The following is a 21,776-nucleotide window of genomic DNA, read 5'->3' as shown; positions in this document are numbered from 1 at the left end:
GGACGTGTATGGCATGGAAGGCCTAACTTAAGAGGTGCTTCCTGAGTTTGTGCGTAGGCAGGGACCCCCTGGGCAGGTGTGGGAAGGCACCCCATGGTTAAAATAAAGTGAGAATAGGGGCATCAGAGTCAGCACCTCCCCTCAGACCTTGATCCCCTCAGAGCCAGTCTCTGACTCGTATCATTTTGCAGTGACTGTGCAGGGCACCCTGGTTTTGGGGTGGCCCCAGGTAGCCCAGGGAACCACGCACCAACAAAGAGCAGTGTGAAGATGAATGTCAGCTGGCAGATGGCGTGGCCAAGAATGTTCTTCATCATGGTGCGGGAGATGAGGGTTTTGTTGCGGCCATATGGCTTCCTCAGCAGCAGGGTCTCAGTGGGGGGCTCAGTGGCCAAAGCCAGAGAGGCGAAGGTGTCCATGATAAGGTTCACCCACAGCATCTGCACGAGTCCTGTGGACAGGGCCGGCCCGGGAAGGGGTGACAGGGTGCAGCAGCTTCTGGCCTGGGGTGCCCCAAAGCGTGAGGCAGGTTCTCTGGGGTCCTCACAGAGAATCACCCACTGCTCCTGTTGCCCCAAGAAGAGACCTGAGTCTCCAGGTCCCATGGCTGCTCTTCTTGGCCAGGCCAGAACGCCCCTCTCTCCCTCTCACAGACCTGCCCTTCTGGCTCTGCCCTCGACCCCACAACCCTTCTCCACAGCACTCAGCTTTGATGGCTTTGGCCTGGCCCACTTGATCCTGGTCTGGGTTTCCTCAGGGTTCCCCAAAGAGAAGATTTTCTCAGTAGGGATAGTGCTTGGCAGTAAAGCTTCCTGTGACCTCCCTCATTTGGCTATGATACCCCCAATTGGCTCTATGGAGACTCCATCGTTCTCTGAGGGGACCCGCATCCTGCTCTGTGGAGACCCCTATTCTGCTTTGAGAAGATCCCTGTCCTGCTCTGAGAGGACCTTGGAACAATTTCATCCTATGTCTGCTGTCTGAGCTGTCACAATAGTAGTGGATGGTCCTGTTCATGCCACTTTCACTACTTACCTTCTAGGACATGGCTCGCCATGTCTAAATCCAGGGATGCCTTTGCCCACTGTACCTCTTGTACCCTGACCTCTCTCATATGCTCCAAGAAGGATCCTCCCCATTCCCCTCAAGGCTCTGATTCCCCTGACTTTTGCTTGTTTATGTGGCCCTCCTGGCCGTACTTGGGGTCTCAGACCCTGCTCTGCTGGGGATGGAACTTAGGGACTTGTGCTTGTCACGCAGACACATTTCTAGTCCCTGGTCTGCCTCTCTACTCTATCTATCACAGACTTGCCCATGGCTTTGTGTTGTGGGCCAATTCTGTTGCAGACTTCAGCGTCTGCAAACAGATTCTTTGTGGAGTTCGGGAATCCTTCACGGGGAGAGAGTGGGTACACGAAATGGTGAAAAGACAGAACAATATTGTGGAAATGAAATGAGACCACACAGAATGCATGGGGACTTGCGTCTAAAAAGACGAAAACAAATTTATTTTTTGAGCTGGCTGCTTGCAGGGTGCAAATTCTTGACATCAAAGAAAATGGGAGAAGAATGAAGGACCATGGATAAAATTTGCACATTAAAGAACCTATACTGAAGTTGAAAAGAAGTTTTATTTTGGGTTAGTTTTGTTTTGGGTAAGCAGGGGGAAACAGGTAATTTTCAGGGAAGTGGGAAGAGAGAGAAATGTTTTAGAGTTTTGGGGAAAAACTGAAAATTACTTTGTTTTGAGTAAGCAGGGGAAAACTGAAAATTACTTCACTCATGAGCTAAGTGTTTGGAAAAACCTGATCTTGGCGCCAAAGTAGCAAAAATCACAAGAGCTGGTTAATGGGAGACTTTTGGCGGGATTTGTACTGTCCTCCTTTGTTAGAAAGAATTTACTAAGGCCTGATTTTTAGTAATGGTTAAAAATAAAGAGAGAGATAGTTACAGCCACTTTAGAATTATGGCCAAACAATCCACGCAAAGGGTCAAGTGATTTTGACTGCTCTAAGTGGGCCTTTTTGGAAAATAATTCCTTTTCAGGAGAGCACTACACCTTCGGGTGTGTGCCCCTCCTGAGTGGGATGTGACAGCTTTGTCTCACCCCCTGACAGCCTGGGAACACCTCCTCTAGGAAGTCCACATGCCAGATTGCCTGACTGAGTCAACTGCCCTACTTCCAGTCTGCATTCCGCATGCTCGCTTGTTCCCCTCCTCCATGCTCCCTTCCTGAACTCTTTCTCCTGCTTGTCCCTTAGGCCGAGTCCCCAGTGGCAGAGCCCACCACCAGCACCTGTGGAAGGTTGTGGGCAAATAACGGTGTTCTTGGCACCCATAAGGGCTTTCCTTAGGGATTGTGCCCAATTCTCCGCCAGTGGGAGCTTCTTGTCCACAGATCAGGCAGAAAGAAGACTCCCCAGGAGTCCTGTAGGCGGTAAGTACTGAGCTCAGCTGAGCTGGTGGCTCAGCTCCAAAGGCAGGGCTCTGATCTTGGGATGTGTGTGTGGTAGAACTGTGGTGTAGGCAGAACTTGAGCCTCTGCACTTTCCTTCTCCATTCCTAGGAAGCTGTCAAAGCCCTGGGCAGGGCTGGCAGCTCCCTCCCATTTGGAGTGACCTATACCCCCTCTCGAGCTCCAATTTCTGCACCCTGTCTGCAGCTCCTGGCCCTGGGGAGGCATTTGCAGAGGAAAGCATAGCTGGAGTTTGCCCTGCTTGCTGGTCCCGGACCCACCTGCGTGATGCAGGCTCCCGTAAAGGCCACGATCACGGCCACCACGTTGACTGTCAGCTGGAGCTGCAGGAACTTGGAGATGCTGTCGTATACCTTGCGACCCCACATGACTGCCTTGACGATGCTGCTAAAGTTGTCGTCTGTGAGGATGATGTCAGAGGCCTCCTTGGCTACGTCAGTACCCGCGATGCCATGTTAGGATAGGTCGTCAGGGTGGGAATGGGATGGGTGGCACATGGGGACAGAACAGCAATGGAGACAGGGCAGAATAGCATGGGGGAGGAGAGATGATTGTCCCCAGCCAGAAGTTTTCACAGCTTCCCCAGATTTACAGAACTAGGAACTGTCCCCCGCAGCCTGGTGGCATCTGGATGGCAAAGGTGCCCAGTACGATGGTGCAGAAGATGGGGTTTCGGAAGATGCCGTCGAAGACGTTGCGTTCACCGTGGATCTTACACACGTTGACCTCATTGAAGAGTTACATCATGACGAAGGTGTTGAAAATGATGGTGTAGTGCTCAGAGGGTGGTGAGTGCAAGGGTGCATTCCTCCCACTGTCGATCTGGAACATCTTTTCACCTGTGGGAGAAGTTGAGCTGCAGCATGAAGTGGTGGTATTGGGGGAAGGAGATATAGGATGGGGGACCCCTGCATCCAGGCTCTGAAAACGAAGTGGGGTCCTTGGACACAGAACCTTTGCTCCTTTGGGGAAGACCATCTGTGTTCATGTTTTCTGTGGTTTGTGTGGCAGTGCAGCAGGCATAGGACACACGGAGAACACGGGCAGGACAGGAGATGGGCCTTGCATGTGACCAACCTGAGTTCTACCCCCATACCATATGGATCCCCAAGCACTAGTAGGTATGGCCCTGGGGGTCTCTGAACATTGCTGGGGTGGCTTAGGAACTCCCCAGCACCACCAGACCAGCCTAAGTGGTGCCATATATTCAGGCCTTGGACCTCCAATTCAGTTGACTGGGAATAACTGAGATGGGGTACCCTGAGTCTCTGAGCATTGTGGGGGGTCAGGGTGACTCCTCCTCAGGAAAACTCCCAAATTAGCGGCCGGAACGTTGGCACAAGTGGTTAGGCATATACTTTGCCTGTGCTAGCCTAGGATGGACTGCAGTTTGATCCCCTGGAGCCTCATATGGTCCTCCAACCCAGGAGCAATTTCTGAGTGCATAGCCAGGAGTAACCCCTGAGCATCACCAGGTGTGGCCCAAAAACAAAAACAAAAAAAGGAGAAATTCCCAAATTATAAAGAGATACAGGCAGCAGATCTGGTGATGGTCTTCACAATCCTGTTCAATTCCTGATATTCCTAAGGGGGAGCCCAAGAGCCTTGAGCACAGGTGGTTGTGGCCCAATTTCCAACCCCCAAGCCAGAAATACAAACAAAGGCAGTCCTAGGCCGCTGGCCATCATAGAGAGGCCACAGCCCTGGGATCCCCTAAAAGTGCTGCTGGTGATAAGAGTCTGTCTTGAGAAGCAGCTTGTTTCGGGGCTCTAGCCTCTGTGGCAGGGACCCCTCATAGGGTCCTTTCTCTTCTCTCCCACCTCTAAAATTAGATCATGACTGTGACTAAACTTGGGCCCACGAAATCAGGGCAAGAGCCAAAGTTATCTGAGGAAGGAGAAGGAGGATGACTTCAAAATTATATGCGTCTGTCTCTGGGGCGATTCCCAGGCTACATTTCTCCACTGAAATGGCATTGTGAGTAGAAGAAATGGAAGGATGTTGGATGAGGTCACTATGGAAATTTTCTGTAGGCCAAAGGGGGCAAATTCTCCTTGAATGAGGCCGCCCATGGGACTCAGGGTCCTGGCTGACCCATGGCTGTGGGAAGTGTAGGGCATGGAAGGCCTAACTTAATAGGTGCTGCCTGAGTTGGTGGGTAGGCAGGGACCCCCTGGGCAGGTGGGGGAAGGCACCCTATGGTTAGAATAAAGTGAGAATAGGGGCATCAGAGTCAGCACCTCCCCTCAGACCTTGCTCCCCTCAGAGCCTGGCTATTACTCATATCATTTTGCAGTGACTGTGGAGGGCACCCCGGTTGTGAGGTGGCCCCAGGTACCCCAGGGAACCAGCACCAACAAAGAGCAGTGTGCAGATGAGCATCAGCTGGTAGATGGCGTGGCCAAGAATGTTCTTCATCATGGTGCGGGAAATGAGGGGCTTGTTGCGGCCATATGGCTTCCTCAGCAGCAGGGTCTCAGTGGGGGGCTCAGTGGCCAAAGCCAGGGAGGCGAAGGTGTCCATGATAAGGTTCACCCACAGCATCTGCACGAGTCCTGTGGACAGGGCCGGCCCGGGAAGGGGTGACAGGGTGCAGCAGCTTCTGGCCTGGGGTGCCCCAAAGCGTGAGGCAGGTTCTCTGGGGTCCTCACAAGAGAATCACCCACTGCTCCTGTTGCCCCAAGAAGAGACCTGAGTCTCCAGGTCCCATGGCTGCTCTTCTTGGCCAGGCCAGAACGCCCCTCTCTCCCTCTCACAGATCTGCCCTTCTGGCTCTGCCCTCGACCCCACAACCTTTCTCCACAGCACTCAGTTTGATGGCTTTGGCCTGGCCGACTTGATCCTGGTCTGGGTTTCCTCAGGATTCCTCAAAGAGAAGAATTTCTCAGTAGGGATAGTGCTTGACAGTAAAGCTTCCTGTGACCTCCCTCATTTGGCTATGATACCCCCAATTGGCTCTATGGAAACTCCATCGTTCTCTGAGGGGACCCGCATCCTGCTCTGTGGAGACCCCTATTCTGCTTTGAGGAGATCCCTGTCCTGCTCTGAGAGGACCTTGGAACAATTTCATCTCATGTCACCTGTCTGAGCTGTCACAATAGTAGTAGATGGTCCTGTTCATGCCACTGTCACTACTTACCTTCTAGGACATGGCTCGCCATGTCTAAATCCAGGGATGCCTTTGCCCACTGTACTTCTTTTACCCTGACCTCTCTCATATGCTCCCAGAAGGATCCTCCCCTTTCCCCTCAAGGCTCTAACTCCCCTGACTTTTGCTTGTTTATGTGGCCCTCCTGGCCGTGCTTGGGGTCTCAGACCCTGCTGTGCTGGGGATGGAACTTAGGGACTTGTGCTTGTCATGCAGACATTTTCCTAGTCCCTGTTGCCTCTCTGCTCTATCTATCACAGACTTGCCCATGGCTTTGTCTCACCCCCCGACAGCCTGGGAACACCTCCTCTAGGAAGTCCACATGCCAGATTGCCTGACTGAGTCAACTGCCCTACTTCCAGTCTGCATTCCGCATGCTCGCTTGTTCCCCTCCTCCATGCTCCCTTCCTGAACTCTTTCTCCTGCTTGTCCCTTAGGCCGAGTCCCCAGTGGCAGAGCCCACCACCAGCACCTGTGGAAGGTTGTGGGCAAATAACGGTGTTCTTGGCACCCATAAGGGCTTTCCTTAGGGATTGTGCCCCAATTCTCCGCCAGAGGGAGCTTCTTGTCCACAGATCAGGCAGAAAGAAGACTCCCCAGGAGTCCTGTAGGCGGTAAGTACTGAGCTCAGCTGAGCTGGTGGCTCAGCTCCAAAGGCAGGGCTCTGATCTTGGGATGTGTGTGTGGTAGAACTGTGGTGTAGGCAGAACTTGAGCCTCTGCACTTTCCTTCTCCATTCCTAGGAAGCTGTCAAAGCCCTGGGCAGGGCTGGCAGCTCCCTCCCATTTGGAGTGACCTATACCCCCTCTCGAGCTCCAATTTCTGCACCCTGTCTGCAGCTCCTGGCCCTGGGGAGGCATTTGCAGAGGAAAGCATAGCTGGAGTTTGCCCTGCTTGCTGGTCCCGGACCCACCTGCGTGATGCAGGCTCCCGTAAAGGCCACGATCATGGCCACCACGTTGACTGTCAGCTGGAACTGCAGGAACTTGGAGATGCTGTCGTACACGTCGCGACCCCACATGACTGCCTTGACGATGCTTCTTAAGTTCTCGTCTGTGAGGATGATGTCGGAGGCCTCCTTGGCTACGTCAGTACCCGCAATGCCCTTTTAGGATAGGTCGTCAGGGTGGGAATGGGATGGGTGGCACATGGGGACAGAACAGCAATGGGGACAGGGCAGAATAGCATGGGGGAGGAGAGATGATTGTCCCCAGTCAGGTGTTTTCACAGCTTCCCCAGATTCACAGAACTAGGGACTGTTCCCCGCAGCCTGGTGACATCTGCCCTGAACACTCAAGTCCTGAGCATGCACAAGTCTGAGCATACATGATATCATGTGCATTCATATTCTACACCCTCATCTGAACATAGGGACACACATTCCTATACGCAGGCACACCTCTTACACTCATGGGTGGGCCACACACATTTCCATGTGCACAAAAGCATCAGACATGCCCGCACTTACCTGGGCACTCATATGTACCGTTTGGCACAATGCACGAAACAGCCCACTTCATGCACGCGAGCACCAACACAAAGGTGCATATGCTAGTGGTCACATTCCTGATCATGCTTATGCACTCATCTTCTCACATTTTCATGCTCTCTCATGCCTTCATTCATGGCCACACTCGTGACCAAGCTTATGAATGCACATATCAACATTCATGTTCAGACACAGACATTCAGACGCTCATTCAGGCTCAAATCTCACACTTAGGATCCTACTCGTGCTCACACACAGCCATATACACGGTGCCTCATGCTCTGGCTGTATACCACACACACCATGTGCAACTCAATTCTGTGATACGCAGACACCTCCTTGCAGACTCATTACTGCCAGGAGTTTCCTGAACCCTTCCAGGAAGCCCCCGTGCCCAGGCTGAGCCTCCTGAGTGTTGGCACCAAAGGTGCACACAGTGGATGGCAGAGAGCACAGCCAGTAAGGAGGCAGTGCCCTTGCTCCCCAAGACCCTGGCTTGGAATCGCACAGACCCGGGGCTGCTCCTACCATGGCGAGCCCACATCCGCCTTCTTGAGAGCAGGGCCATCGTTCGTGCCATCCCCCGTGACTGCCACCACCTGCCGCTGCTCCGTGTGGGTGCTGTCAATGATTCCTGGAGAATTCGGGTACACTCAGAGCCCAGCCAAGGCACTTTGCTATCTTGGGAGACCTGACACTGGGCCCACACTGCCTCCCATGTCCCTACCCTGTGCCCTATTGGCTTTGCCTGCCCCGTTTCCAGCAATTATGAAGGGTCTGGGCACTGGCTCCCACCTGGGCACACCCCATCTATCCTCTATCTTTTTTTAAAATATATTTTATTTATTGATGAAAATGCATCACATAGTTGACATGACTGATCATAATACAATTGTTTCAGGAAGACCAAAAGCAACATGAATAAAAAAAAAAGAAATAGAAAATTGAAAGAAAATCTAAAGAGATGGGAGAGAAAGGAAAGAAAATGTTCAGTGGCAAGTGTATTTTTCAAAATTATTGAATCACCGATGAACTCATTAATGCACTAGCAGAAAGTTTAGTAAGCTCTTATTTTTTGTAAAGGATGAGAGATAAAAATACAGTAAAAACGGTGTGGGTGGCAGCTTTTCTTTGCATAGGTCCAGCAAAATATGAGGGAAATGGAAGGGAAAAGCTTTGGCCTAAGTACATGAAGACCTTACCACTGAAATTTTCTGGCATAAGACTGATTCAGGGCTCCAGGCATACTAGGCTCATCAACCCCTGATTCATTCTCTGTGGTCCTAGTAAAACCACCTGTCCTATCTTAATCTACTCCAGATATTCCCTGGCTCTATGAGTGTCCTGTTGTATCTAAATCTGGCCTGGACTGTCCCTGGCCTCAGGGTCAGCTGCTCCTATATGGTTGCCTGCCTCAATTTCCTGGCTGCCCCATCCACATAGTCACATAGTCTCCCCTTTTGCTAGCTCCTGAGTTCCATTTAAGCCCGATATCTACCAACAGTGCTCACCACTGGACCATCTTGGGGTTTTCTCTGCTCTGTTCCTTTCCACCTGCAGGGAAATTCTATCTCCCAGTCCTTGGCCTGCTCATTGTGAGATTCCATCAGATGATCTTGGCCCCCACAATCTTCTTGGGCACAAGTCCCCAGTTCAGCAGTGAATGCCATTTTCTTTCCTAGAAGGGGCTGAGTCCCCCCACATCTGTACTTTTTCCCACTCCCCCTCACATCTGTACTTTTAATGTACCCCCAATTCACATCCTGACTCTATACCTGTAAAGTATCTGGGCTGTTAAATCTTTTGTTGGGTATTTGTGAATCCAAGAGCAGTCCCCAGAATGAGAAATTACTTCCCATTCCCTTTCTGGGGGAGACCTTGTTAATATTTATCCGCAGCAAATAATAATCCACACAGACAAGAAGGATAGGGTGTAAAAGATTGGGCAAAAAGAGAGAGCGAGAGAATCTTCTTGCATCCTGCAAACAGCTTTCGCAAAAGGACCCCTCTCCCCTGTCCATCAAGCTATTTATTGCCAACTCCACAGCGCACCTACCTGGAAGGGCTAGGTGGGGCAATAGTCACAGAACAATCCTAAGGAAATTTTTTTATATACAATTCCAAGAATAATCTTATGGAAACTTTTTCGTATACTACAATACACACCCTTTTTCTGAACTCCACATCTTCAGGGCCTGCCTGCTGATACTTTCGCCCAGGGGACTGAGACCTCATCCCCTCCTACTCCCAGTGTAGCCTTCAGTTCTGCCAGGAACACATAGAGCCAACAGCCATGTGTGGAGCCTGGAGACAGCATGTCAGGGAGGGAGATGGCTTCCTATTGGAAGTGCAGCTTTGGAGTGTAAGGTTCTCTCATCAAAGCCAGATCTGCCTTCATTAAGGTCTTGGGGCAGCATAGTGAGAGAGGGACCCCAATGCTTAGGGGTGAATTCAGCCAAAACCCTGCCCTCTCTGCTTATTTTGCAGAGGTGGGGAGATGGTGCCTGAGGCCAAGACCAGCCAAAGACCACAGAGAAGGTAGGTGACTGAGCTGAACCAAGCCTTGAGTCCCTCAAAGAGCCAGTACTGGGGCTCATCCAGATGCCTGGAGAGGGATGGGGTGCAGAGGGCTTGCTCCTGGATGCTGGGAGGGTTCTCTAACTCCAGTTAGAAGGCTCTGAGGTCTGAGGTACAAGGGAATGTGAGTAGTGTCACCGTTTTCCACACTAAGACACGACGAGCTGTGTATGACATTCAATTTAAATATACCCCAGGGGTACCCTTCGCCATGGGTCCCTGGTGCTGGCTTTGGACCAGGTTCCCCGCTGGAACAGGGACCCAACTTGCTGAGATTCCCATCTTATCTCCCTATCCTTGACTGCAAAAGATGAGGTGAGTGGACTGTTAGGGGTTAGGAAACCCAGGCAGCACCATTTCCAGGACACTATTACTAGGGGCTGGTTTGTTTACTCCCCCATTTTGGGGCCACACCTGACAGTGCTCAAGTCTTACTCCAGGGTCTGCACACAGGAATAATCACTCCTGATGGGGTTCAGTGGATCATATGAATGCTGGGGATTGAACCCAGGTCCACTGTGTGCAAAGTAAATGCCCTCCATGATATGCTAATGCTCCAGCCCCAGGTCTGTTTACCTTTGACTAGTGTGTGCTTGTCCGTGGGCGAGGAGCGGGCCAGCACCCGAAGTTTCGGCCAGATCTTATCAATCCGCTCCTGCTCGATCTGGGGGAACGGGCGAGACATTGTGGTCCAGAGAGGGGAAGGGAAATGCAGGAGCTTCTGGACTCTGTGCACCCCCAGTGGGTCTGGAGCTTCCCCCTGTGCTGCTCAGCTCCACACCCCCATATGACCCTTGGTGCCCATCTCTACCTCCCCCTTCCGACCTGCCCTGTGTCTATCTCTTCCTTCTTTTTTTGGTTTTGGTTTTTGGGTCAGATCTGGCAGTGCTCAGGGGTTACTCCTGGCTCTGGGCTCAGAAATCGCTCCTGGCAGGCTTGGGGAACCATATGGTATGTCAGAGATTGAATCCTCATCTGTCCTGGGTCAGCTGCATGCAAGGCAAATGCCTTACCCCTATGCTATCTCTCCGGCCCATACCTCTCCCTTCTCACTACGGATGCGCCTGTTGAACTCCTTGCCCTCCAGACACAGGAAGTCCTCCCCAGGGTGGATGATGCCGCATTTAATGGCGATGGCACGGGATGTGTTGACGTGGTCCCCGGTGACCATGCGGACTGTGATGCCTGCTCTCTGGCACTTGCGGATGGCTTCAGAAACCTGCACAGGATTGGGAACCATGGAGGTGGGCATACCCTTGGCATTCCTTCCCTGCCCTCAGTTTCCAGAGAGTCACTTTGCCCAGACAGTTCCTTTGGGGGTGTTAGGGAGGGGGACAGAAGGAGGTGCCCAACTCCTTCCTCCCTCTTCCTTCTGTGCCCAGGGCAGGCATCACTTATCAAACCCTGATGGACCTCAGTTCTCAGAGTCCCAGGCAGCCAGCACTATGCCTGTGATGGTTCATCCTGAGATGTGTCATCACTGGCCTTATCCAGAGAAGACATTGCAAATGCCCCCCACCCCCTGTATCCCCTCCAACAAACTCTTACTCTTGAGGTGAGGTGGCACAAACTATGCTTACTTGTTTAATTCATGTTTAATTCCAGCAAGCTCAGTGATGAACACTTTCCTGCATTTATTTTTTTTTCAGATTTGGCTGGGGCACTGCATCTGGAAACTGTTGTTTTTATTCTTTATTTTGGAGGGGCACATCTTGTGGCTCTCGGGGGTTATTAAAGGCCCTGTGCTCAGATATCACTGCTGGCAGGCTCCGGAGGCCATATGGAATGCCAGAGATCAAACCCCAGTTGCCCGCATGCAAAGAAATGCCCTACCCTCTGTAATGCCCTACCCACATGTACCCACAGGCTCTGGCCCCTGAAAGCATTTTTTTTTGGTTTTTGGGTCATACCTAGCAGCGTTCAGGGGTTATTCCTGGCTCTATGCTCAGAAATCGCTCCTGGCAGGTTCAGGGGACCATATGGGATGCTGGGATTCGAACCACCGATTTTTTGCATGCATTGCAAACATCTTACCGCAAAGCCATCTCTTCGGCCCCTGCCCTGGAAGCATTTTATTTATAGAATACATATGGTACTGACTTAGAAAAATCTATGTCTGTTTCCAGCAAAATGCAGCCTTTTCTTTGAATAATAACTGCCTCCTCCCATTTCTGTGATTATAACTGATGTCTGGGTCGATCATGAACCAGAAAGCCCTGTCAATCAGAAACCAACAGGCCCTGGCCCCCCCCACAGGCCCCAGTCCAATACAGAGCTGAGATTTGTTTAGGATTTGCTGGACAAATCTTTGGACTACATAAATCTTTGGGCTGCGGGAGCAGTGGCGGCTCATTCCACACAACACAGATCTGCCCCTGGAGAGATCTGACCCATGGGAAGGGACAAATCCTGGAATAACATGGGGAGCTTTGTTATTTGCTGCTGAATATCTTTGCAGGCAGAGGACGTGCCTTTGGAACTAAATCCCTCTTCTGAGCAGCAGTCCCACGGCTGCATTCTCAGTTCTTCTCTTGCATACTTGGCTCCCAAGCCCACACCTCCAAACCGTGTGAGAGAGTTCCAGGACTGTACAGGGTGCTTCTCTGTCTCCTAGAGGATGTTGGGGTTTCCAACCCCAGAATCTATGGTATCCTTTCTTGAGGTACTTTGTTGAGAATTATATTGGTAATTATATTAAAAACCATATACTAATTAGGATATCAATATAATTAATTTTATATATCACATAATTAATACTTATATTTGTTTATAATTCTATTGTTTTGGGGGCCACACCTGGTAGTGCTCAGGATTACTGCTTGCTCTGTACTTAGGGATCACTCCAGGCTTGGGGTTATATGGGCTTGGGGCCATATTGGATGGTTCTTGGCCTTTCTTCCCCTCTTCTTTTTGGGGATCCCTGGGCTGGAAAATATTTGATCAACTGTACTGGCCTCTCTCCTGTGACGTTAAATGCTGGTTGTTGGGGCTGGAATTCAATGGGTAGGTCTCTTACCCTGCATGTGGCTAACCTAGGTTTGATTCCGAGCACCCCATAAGATTCCCTACACATCTGATTCTTGAGTGCAGAGGCAGGAGTGAGCATCACCAGGAGCGGCTTCCAAACCAAAAACTATAATAAAATAAATGCTAATAGCCACTTATCCACAGGGTTTCACATCTTCTGAAGGGGCTACAGGGGGTCAGAATTTTCAGCCCTCCTCCCACATTGAGACAGAACCTCAGGAGGAAACTCTTCTGTTCTGGAACTTTTCAGCTTTTCCCAGGACACATGATAGGCAAGCCCATCAATGCCTTATTGGGCCAGTTTGGCCTGCACTGACTCCATACTGGGGGTAGGCTCTTTTAGGGGAGACCCTGGCTCCTACAGGCTAGGGGTGGGCAGTTGAGGCAGGACACCTTGTGCCTGTCCTGGGGGCCAGCAGAAGGACAGCGAGTGGCAGGGCCATCCTGGGCACAAACTCCACCAGATGGGCTACCCAAAGATCCACTGGGCCTACCTCTGGCCGGACAGGGTCTTCAATGCCCACCACGCAGATGCAGGTGAGGTCGTTGAGGATGTCATTCTCACTGTCCCAGTCGGGCTCAGGACTACTGGGGAAGTCGCGGTAGGCCACACAGATGGTCCTCAGCCCGTCACATGCCATGGGCTCAATCTCCTTCTTCACCAATTCGTCCCGGTCTCGGGGTCGGAAGACCCGGGGTTCGCCTGCCCCGTTGAGGATCTTGCAGCACCTGAGGGCACTGAGAGGTAGGTGAGGTCCAGGCCAGGGGCCCCAGGTTGGATTGGGATGCAGTCAGGTGTAGCCCCTTGAAACTAAGTGGCCTTATTGCAATACCTGGCTAGAACATGCAGCAGGAGCAGGGCGCCTTTGATTTGAGATTCCCCAAGATTTCATCTGGGAAAATGATCACATGGCTAAAATAGAGCTTGAGGGGCCTGAGTGATAGTACTCGGGGAGGGTGCTTGCCTTGTATGTGGCAGACTCTATCCTATGGGATCCCCGAATCTGCCAGGACCCTGAGCGCAGAACCAGGACTAAGTCCTGAGTACTGCCAGGTGTGACACCAAATCAAACTAAACCAAAAACCCAAACTCAATCCCCAAAAGCAAATCCTAAACCAAATGGAGAACAAAGGGGGGGGGGGCTCCAGCCAGAAACTTCTGATTCCATTTGTCCTGTGAGTACCGGGAATCACAATCTCTTCAAAAAGCAACCTGGGGTGAATCCTACCTAAGGTCAGTTGAGAATCATACAAGTACAGGTACAAGTGGGGGAAACTGAGGCCCCAAGAGGGGAGGACCTGCTTAGTTCTGGCTGTTGGAGTCAATGAACCAGCTCAGCACTGAAGGGCGGGGTGGGGGAGAGTTTGCAGGTCTGGCCCAGGGCATAGGGAGGACAGGGAGGCCCCTGGAGAAGCCATGAAGAGGACAGAGAAGGACAGGCCTGACTGGGCCTGCGGGTGCCCCTCTTGCGCCTGTTTCTGCACAGTAGGCAGTCATGTGTGCATTATAACACACAGGTGCTGGACGCTTTACCTCTGTGTGCCAGGCATCCTTAAGGGTTGCTTGTCAGTGCCCTGCTGGCATACATGATTCCTGGACCCTGTCATATGCTGTGCCCCCTGCTGGCACACATGAAAACTGTATCCTGGCACATGCTATGCCCCCTGCTGGCATGCACGATTCCTGCATTCCTGTAACATGCTGCATCCCCTGATGGCACGCATGAATACTGCACCTTGTCAAAGCTGCGCCCCCTGCGGGCACTCATGAGTACTGCATCCTGGCACTTGCGGCGCCCCACTGCTGGCACTCATGAGTACTGCGTCCTGGCATATGTGGCACCCTTTCCTGGCATGCATCCTGCATCCTGGCACTTGTGGCGCCTCCTGCTGGCAGCATGAGTACAGCATCCTAGCATTTCTGGTGCCCCTGCTGGCACGCATGAGTACTGCATCTTGGCATTTGTGGCGCCCCTTGCTGGCACTCATGAGTACTGCATATTGGCGTTTGTGGGGCCTAGCTGGCACTCTTGATTACTGCATCTTAGCACTTGTGGCGCCTCCTGCTGGCAGCATGAGTACAGCATCCTGGCACTTCTGGTCCCCCTGCTGGCACTCATGATTACTGCATCTTGGCATTTGTGGCGCCCCCCTGCTGGCAGTCATGAGTACTGCATTCTGGCACTTGAGGCGCCCCCTGGTGGCACGCATGAGAACTGCATCTTGGCATTAGTGGTTGTGGCGCCCCCTTCTGGCATTCATGAGAACTGCATCTGGGCATTTGTGGCGCCCCCTGCTGGCACTCATGAGTACTGCATCCTGGCATTTCTGTCTCCCCCTACTGGCACTCATGATTACTGCATCCTGGCACTTGAGGCGCCCCCTGGTGGCACTCATGTGAACTGCATCTTGGAATTTGTGGCGCCCCCTGCTGGCACTCATGAGTACTGCATCCTGGCACTTGCGGCGCCCCCTGCTGGCACGCATGAGAACTGCATCTTGGCATTTGTGGCGCCCCCTGCTGGCACTCATGAGTACTGCATCTTGGCACTTGAGGCGCCCCCTGGTGGCACTCATGTGAACTGCATCTTGGAATTTGTTGCGCCCCCTGCTGGCACTCATGAGTACTGCATCCTGGCACTTGCGGCGCCACCTGCTGGCACGCATGAGAACTGCATCCTGGAACATGCGGCGCCCCCTGGTGGCACGCATGAGAACTGCATCTTGGCATTAGTGGTTGTGGCGCCCCCAGCTGGCACTCATGAGAACTGCATTATGGCATTTGTGTCTCCCCCTGCAGGCACTCATGAGTACTGCATCCTGGCATTTGTGTCTCACCCTACTGGCACTCATGAGTACTGCATCCTGGCACTTGAGACGCCCCCTGCTGGCACGCATGAGAACTGCATCTTGGCATTTGTGGCGCCCCCTGCTGGCACTCATGAGTACTGCATCTTGGCACTTGAGGCGCCCCCTGGTGGCACTCATGAGAACTGCATCTTCGCATTTGTGGTGCCCCCTGCTGGCACTCATGAGTACTGCATCCTGGCACTTGCGGCGCCACCTGGTGGCACGCATGAGAACTGCATCTTGGCATTAGTGGTTGTGGCGCCCCCTGCTGGCACTCATGAGAACTGCATCTTGGCATTTGTGGCGCCCCCTGCTGGCACTCATGAGTACTGCATCCTGGCATTTGCGGCGCCAACTGGTGGCACTCATGAGAACTGCATCTTGGCATTAGTGGTTGTGGCGCCCCCTGCTGGCACTCACGAGAACTGCATTTTGGCATCTGTGGCGCCCCCTGCAGGCACTCATGAGTACTGCATCTTGGCATTTGTGTCTTCCCCTACTGGCACTCATGAGTACTGCATCCTGGCATTTGATGCGCCCCCTGCTGGCACGCATGAGAACTGCATCTTGGCATTTGTGGCGCCACCTGCTGGCACTCATGAGTACTGCATCTTGGCACTTGAGGCGCCCCCTGGTGGCACTCATGAGAACTGCATCTTGACATTTGTGGCGACCCCTGCAGGTACTCATGAGTACTGCATCCTGGCAGTTGCGGCGCCCCCTGCTGGCACGCATGAGAACTGCATCCTGGCACTTGAGGCGCCCCCTGCTGGCACGCATGAGAACTGCATCTTGGCATTTCTGGCGCCACCTGCTGGAACTCATGAGTACTGCACCCTGGCATTTGTGGTGCCCCCTACTGGCACTCATGAGTACTGCATCCTGGCACTTGAGGCGCCCCCTGCTGGCACGCATGAGAACTGCATCCTGGCACTTGAGGCACCCCATCCTGGCACTCATGAGTACTGTATCTTGGCACTTGAGGTGCCCCCTGGTGGCACTCATGAGAACTGCATCCTGGCACTTGAGGCGCCCCTGCTGGAACGCATGAGAACTGCATCTTGGCATTTGTGGCACCCCCTGCTGGCACTCATGAGTACTGCATCTTGGCACTTGAGGCGCCCCCTGGTGGCACTCATGAGAACTTTATCTTGGCATTTGTGGCGCCCTCTGCTGGCACTCATGAGTACTGCATCCTGGCACTTGAGGAGCCCCCTGCTGGAACGCATGAGAACTGCATCTTGGCATTTGTGGCGCCCCCTGCTGGCACTCATGAGTACTGCATCCTGGCAGTTGCGGCGCCCCCTGCTGGCACTCATGAGAACTGCATCTTGGCATTTGTGGCGCCCCCTGCTGGCACTCATGAGTACTGCATCTTGGCACTTGAGGCGCCCCCTGCTGGCACTCATGAGAACTGCATCTTGGCATTTGTGGCGCCCTCTGCTGGCACTCATGAGTACTGCATTCTGGCACTTGCGGCGCCCCCTGATGGCACGCATAAGAACTGCATCCTGGCACTAGAGGCGCCCCCTGCTGGCACACATGAGAACTGCATCTTGGCATTAGTGGTTGTGGCGCCCCCTGCTGGCACTCATGAGAACTGCATCCTGGCACTTGAGGCGCCCCCTGCTGGACACATGAGAACTGCATCTTGGCATTTGTGGCGCCCCCTGCTGGCACTCATGAGTACTGCATCTTGACACTTGAGGCACCCCTGGTGGCACTCATGAGAACTGCATCTTGGCATTTGTGGCAACCCCCTGCTGGCACTCATGAATACTGCATCCTGGCACTTGTGGCGTTCCCTGCTGGCACTCATGAGAACTGCATCTTGGCATTTGTGGCGCCCCTGCTGGCATGCACGAGTCCTGCATCCTGGCACGCATGAGAACTGCATCTTGGCATTAGTGGTTGTGGCGTCCCCTGCTGGCACACATGAGAACTGCATCTTGGCATTTGTGGCGTCTCCTGTTGGCACTCATGACTACTGCATCTTGGCACTTGAGGCGCCCCCTGGTGGCACTCATGAGAACTGCATCTTGGCATTTGTGGCGCCCCCTGCTGGCACTCATGAGTACTGCATCGTGGCACTTGCTGCGCCCCTGCTGGCACGCATGAGAACTGCATCCTGGCACTTGAGGCGCCCTTGCTGGCACGCATGAGAACTGCATCCTGGCACTTGAGGCGCCCCTTGCTGGCACGCATGAGAACTTCATCTTGGCATTAGTGGTTGTGGTGCCCTCTGCTGGCACTCATGAGAACTGCATCTTGGCATTTGTGGCGCCACCTGCTGGAACTCATGAGTACTGCATACCGGCACTTGTGGTGTCCCCTGCTGGCACTCATGAGTACTGCATCCTGGCACATGAGGCGCCCCCTGCTGGCACGCATGAGAACTGCATCTTGGCATTAGTGGTTGTGGCGCCCCCAGCTGGCACTCAGGAGAACTGCATCTTGGCATTTGTGGCGCCCCCTGCTGGCACTCATGAGTACTGCATCCTGGCACTTGCGGCGCCCCCTGGTGGCATGCATGAGATCTGCATCTTGGCATTTGTGGCGCCCCCTGCTGGCACTCATGACTACTGCATCTTGGCAATTGAGGCGCCCCCTGGTGGCACTCATGAGAACTGCATCTTGATATTTGTGGCGCCCCCTGCTGGCACTCATGAGTACTGCATCCTGGCACTTGCTGCGCCCCCTGCTGGCACGCATGAGAACTTTATCCTGGCACTTGAGGCGCCCCTTGCTGGCACGCATGAGAACTGCATCTTGGCATTAGTGGTTGTGGCGCCCCCTGCTGGCACTCATGAGAACTGCATCTTGGCATTTGTGGCGCCACCTGCTGGAACTCATTAGTGCTGCATACTGGCACTTGTGGTGCCCCGTGCTGGCACTCATGAGTACTGCATCCTGGCACTTTAGGCGCCCCCTGCTGGCATACATGAGAACTGCATCTTGGCATTAGTGGTTGTGGCACCCCTGCTGGCACACATGAGAACTGCATCTTGGCATTTGTGGTGCCCCCTGCTGGCACTCATGAGTACTGAATCCTGGCATTTGTGTCACCCTACTGGCACTCATGAGTACTGCATATTGGCACATGTGGCGCCCTCTGCTGGCATGCACGATTCCTGCATCCTGGCACTTGTGGCACCCCCTGCTGGCAGGATGAGTAATGAGTACTATATCTTGGCATTTGTGGCGCCCCCTGCTGGCCTCATGAGTACTGCATCCTGGCACTTGTGGCGCCCCCTGCTGGCAGCATGAGTACTGCATCCTCGCACTTGAGGCACTCCCTGCTGGCACGCATGAGTACTGCATCTTGGCATTTGTGACGCCCTCTGATGGCACTCATGAGTACTGCATCTTGGCATTTGTAGCGCCCCCTGCTGGCAGCATAAGTACTGCATCCTGGCACTTGTGGCACCCTTAGCTGGCACGCATAAGTACTGCATCTTGGCATTTGTGGCGTCCCCTGGTGGCACTCATGAGAAGTGCATCTTGGCATTTGTGACTCCCCCTGCTGGCACTCATGAGTACTGCATCTTGGCATTTGTAGCGCCCCCTGCTGGCAGCATAAGTACTGCATCCTGGCACTTGTGGCACCCTTAGCTGGCACGCATAAGTACTGCATCTTGGCATTTGTGGCGTCCCCTGGTGGCACTCATGAGAAGTGCATCTTGGCATTTGTGACTCCCCCTGCTGGCACCATGAGTACTGCATCTTGGCATTTGTGGCGTCCCCTGCTGGCACCATGAGTACTACATCCTGGCACTTATGGCGCCCCCTGCTGGCACCATGAGTAATGAGTGCTGCATCTTGGCATTTGTGGCGCCCCCTGCTGGCACTTAGGAGTACTGCATCTTGGCACATGTGGCGCCCTCTGCTGGCATGCACGATTCCTGCATCCTGGCACTTGTGGCGTCCCCTGCTGGCACTCAGGGGAACTGCATCTTGGCACATGTGGCGCCATCTGCTGGCATGCACGATTCCTACATCCTGGCACTTGAGGCGCCCCCTGCTGGCACTCATGAGAACTGTATCTTGGCATTTGTGGTGCCCCTGCTGGCACTCATGAGAACTGCATCTTGGCATTTGGGGCTCTCCCTGCTGGCACTTAGGAGTACTGCATCTTGGCACATGTGGCGCCCTCTGCTGGCATGCACGATTCCTGCATCCTGGCACTTGTGGCGTTTCCTGCTGGCACTCAGGGGAACTGCATCTTGGCACATGTGGCGCCCTCTGCTGGCATGCACGATTCCTGCATCCTGGCACTTGAGGCGCCCCCTGCTGGCACTCATGAGTACTGCATCTTGGCATTTGTGGTGCCCCCTACTGGCAGCATGAGTACAGCATCCTGGCACTTGTGGCCCCCACTGCTGGCAGCATGAGTAGTACATCTTGGCATTTGTGGCGTCCCCTGTTGGCACTCATGAGAACTGCATGCTGACACTTGTGGTGCCCCCTGCTGGCACTCATGAAAACTGCATCCTAGCACTTACGGCGCCCCCTGCTGGCACTTATGACTACTGCACCCCTGTCGCATGCTGCACCCCCTGCTGGCAGTAATGAATACTGCACCCATGTCACATGCTACGCCCCCTTCTGGCAGCATGAATGCTGCAATCTTACATCTCTCACATGCTTCGCACCCTGTTGGCAGTCATGAGTACTACATCCTTGTCACATGTGGCACACCCTGTTGGAATTCTTGAATACTGTACCCTGTCACATGCTGCCCCCCCTGCTGGCACTAACGAACACTGCATCCAGTCTCTTGCTGCCCCTGCTGGCAGACATGAATACTGCAACTGTAATGTGTTGTGCCCCATCTGGAAGACAGGAATATTGCACATGTGGTGCCCTCTGCTGCCACGCTTGATTCCTGCATCCGGCACTTTTGGCGCCCCCTGCTGGCACTCATGAGTACTGCATCCTGGCACTTTTGGCGCCCCCTGCTTGCATGTATGTGTACTGCGTCCAGGCGCATGTAGCGCCCTCTGCTGGCATGCATGAATACTGCACCCTGCTCCTGGCACACTTGATTTCTGTGTCCCACCCCCACCACATGCTGCACCCCTTCCTGGCATGAACTATCCCTGCATCCTGCTCACTTCTTGAGCACGATCTCCGAGGCCCCGTTGCTGTACATGCGGAAGCTCTCATCTGGCAGCTTGATCACGGTGCTCATGGATTTGCGCACCAAGTTGAAGGTGTACACCTTGTACAGCTTCTCCTCTGGCATCTGGCTCCGCACGGGCTTGTAGTCCTGCTTCAGATCCAAGGCGAAGCCAAGCAGGCCACACTCCGTCTTGTTGCCCACTTGTCGGGGCAGGCCGCCCTCCTTCTCTGGGGGCTGCAGAGAGAGAGGGGGTTGCTCCCTGGGCCTAGTCCTCTTGCCCCAGAAATACCACCTGGAGCCCAGGCTCCCCCCACTTCCCTCTATAGCTAGGCCTGACTCAGGAGGAGAGGAGGCACACAAGATTAGTTTGGGAAAACGAGGCACTAAGAGAGCTGGTGTGTGGATAATGCAGGGTTAAGGTTCTTGCTTTGCATGTGACCAATCCAGGTTCAATCCCCAGCACACAATATGGTCCCCTCACCCTGTTAAGAGTGATCGCTGAGCAGGGAGCCAGGAGGAATCCCTGAGCAACCAGGTGTTGCCTCAAAACCAAAACCAACAAATAAAAATGAACCTCTCACTTCAATCTGGTATTACTTGTGATCCTGTGTTTATTTTATTTATTTTAATTCTTTAGACAGGCAACATGGTGGTTCTTAAAGACAACACCACTTCTGGTGGTGCTTGGGGGACCATGTGGGATACTGACTATTAAATCATATACAAAGCAAGAGCCTTTTTCTGCTGTATTATTTCTCTATCCCCCTGTATGTGCTGTAACTTTTTCGTTAAAATTTTTGGGGGGTATGGCTTCCCCAGCAGTGCTTCCCCCTCCATCTTCAGCTTCACAGAGCAGTTTGGGGGGATTTATGATGCAGTGACAGAGATCAGACCTTAGCCAGCCCTGTGCATGCAAGCAGACACAGATTTACCTTTTGTCTTGTCATCTGTATACAGAAAGTGATGGAGCACACTGTATATTAGCATGGAACTCGGCTAAAGTATACAACTAAAGTATATAGACACACAGCTCAGATTTCCCTGAGTAAAAGCTGCTGGGTTTTGTTTTGTGTTTTAACGTTCTATA

General features: G+C 53.1%; 1 protein-coding gene across 1 annotated transcript in view; it reads left to right on the top strand.

The window, feature by feature from the left end:
• The window catches only part of LOC125998817 (plasma membrane calcium-transporting ATPase 2-like), an 883,863-nt gene that overhangs the window by 87,311 nt on the left and 774,776 nt on the right, over positions 1-21,776 (top strand).

The sequence above is a fragment of the Suncus etruscus genome, chromosome X (genome assembly GCF_024139225.1).
Source record: "Suncus etruscus isolate mSunEtr1 chromosome X, mSunEtr1.pri.cur, whole genome shotgun sequence".
In the NCBI taxonomy this organism is placed as follows: Eukaryota; Metazoa; Chordata; class Mammalia; order Eulipotyphla; family Soricidae; genus Suncus; species Suncus etruscus.
This window is presented reverse-complemented; position numbering and strand designations above follow the sequence as displayed.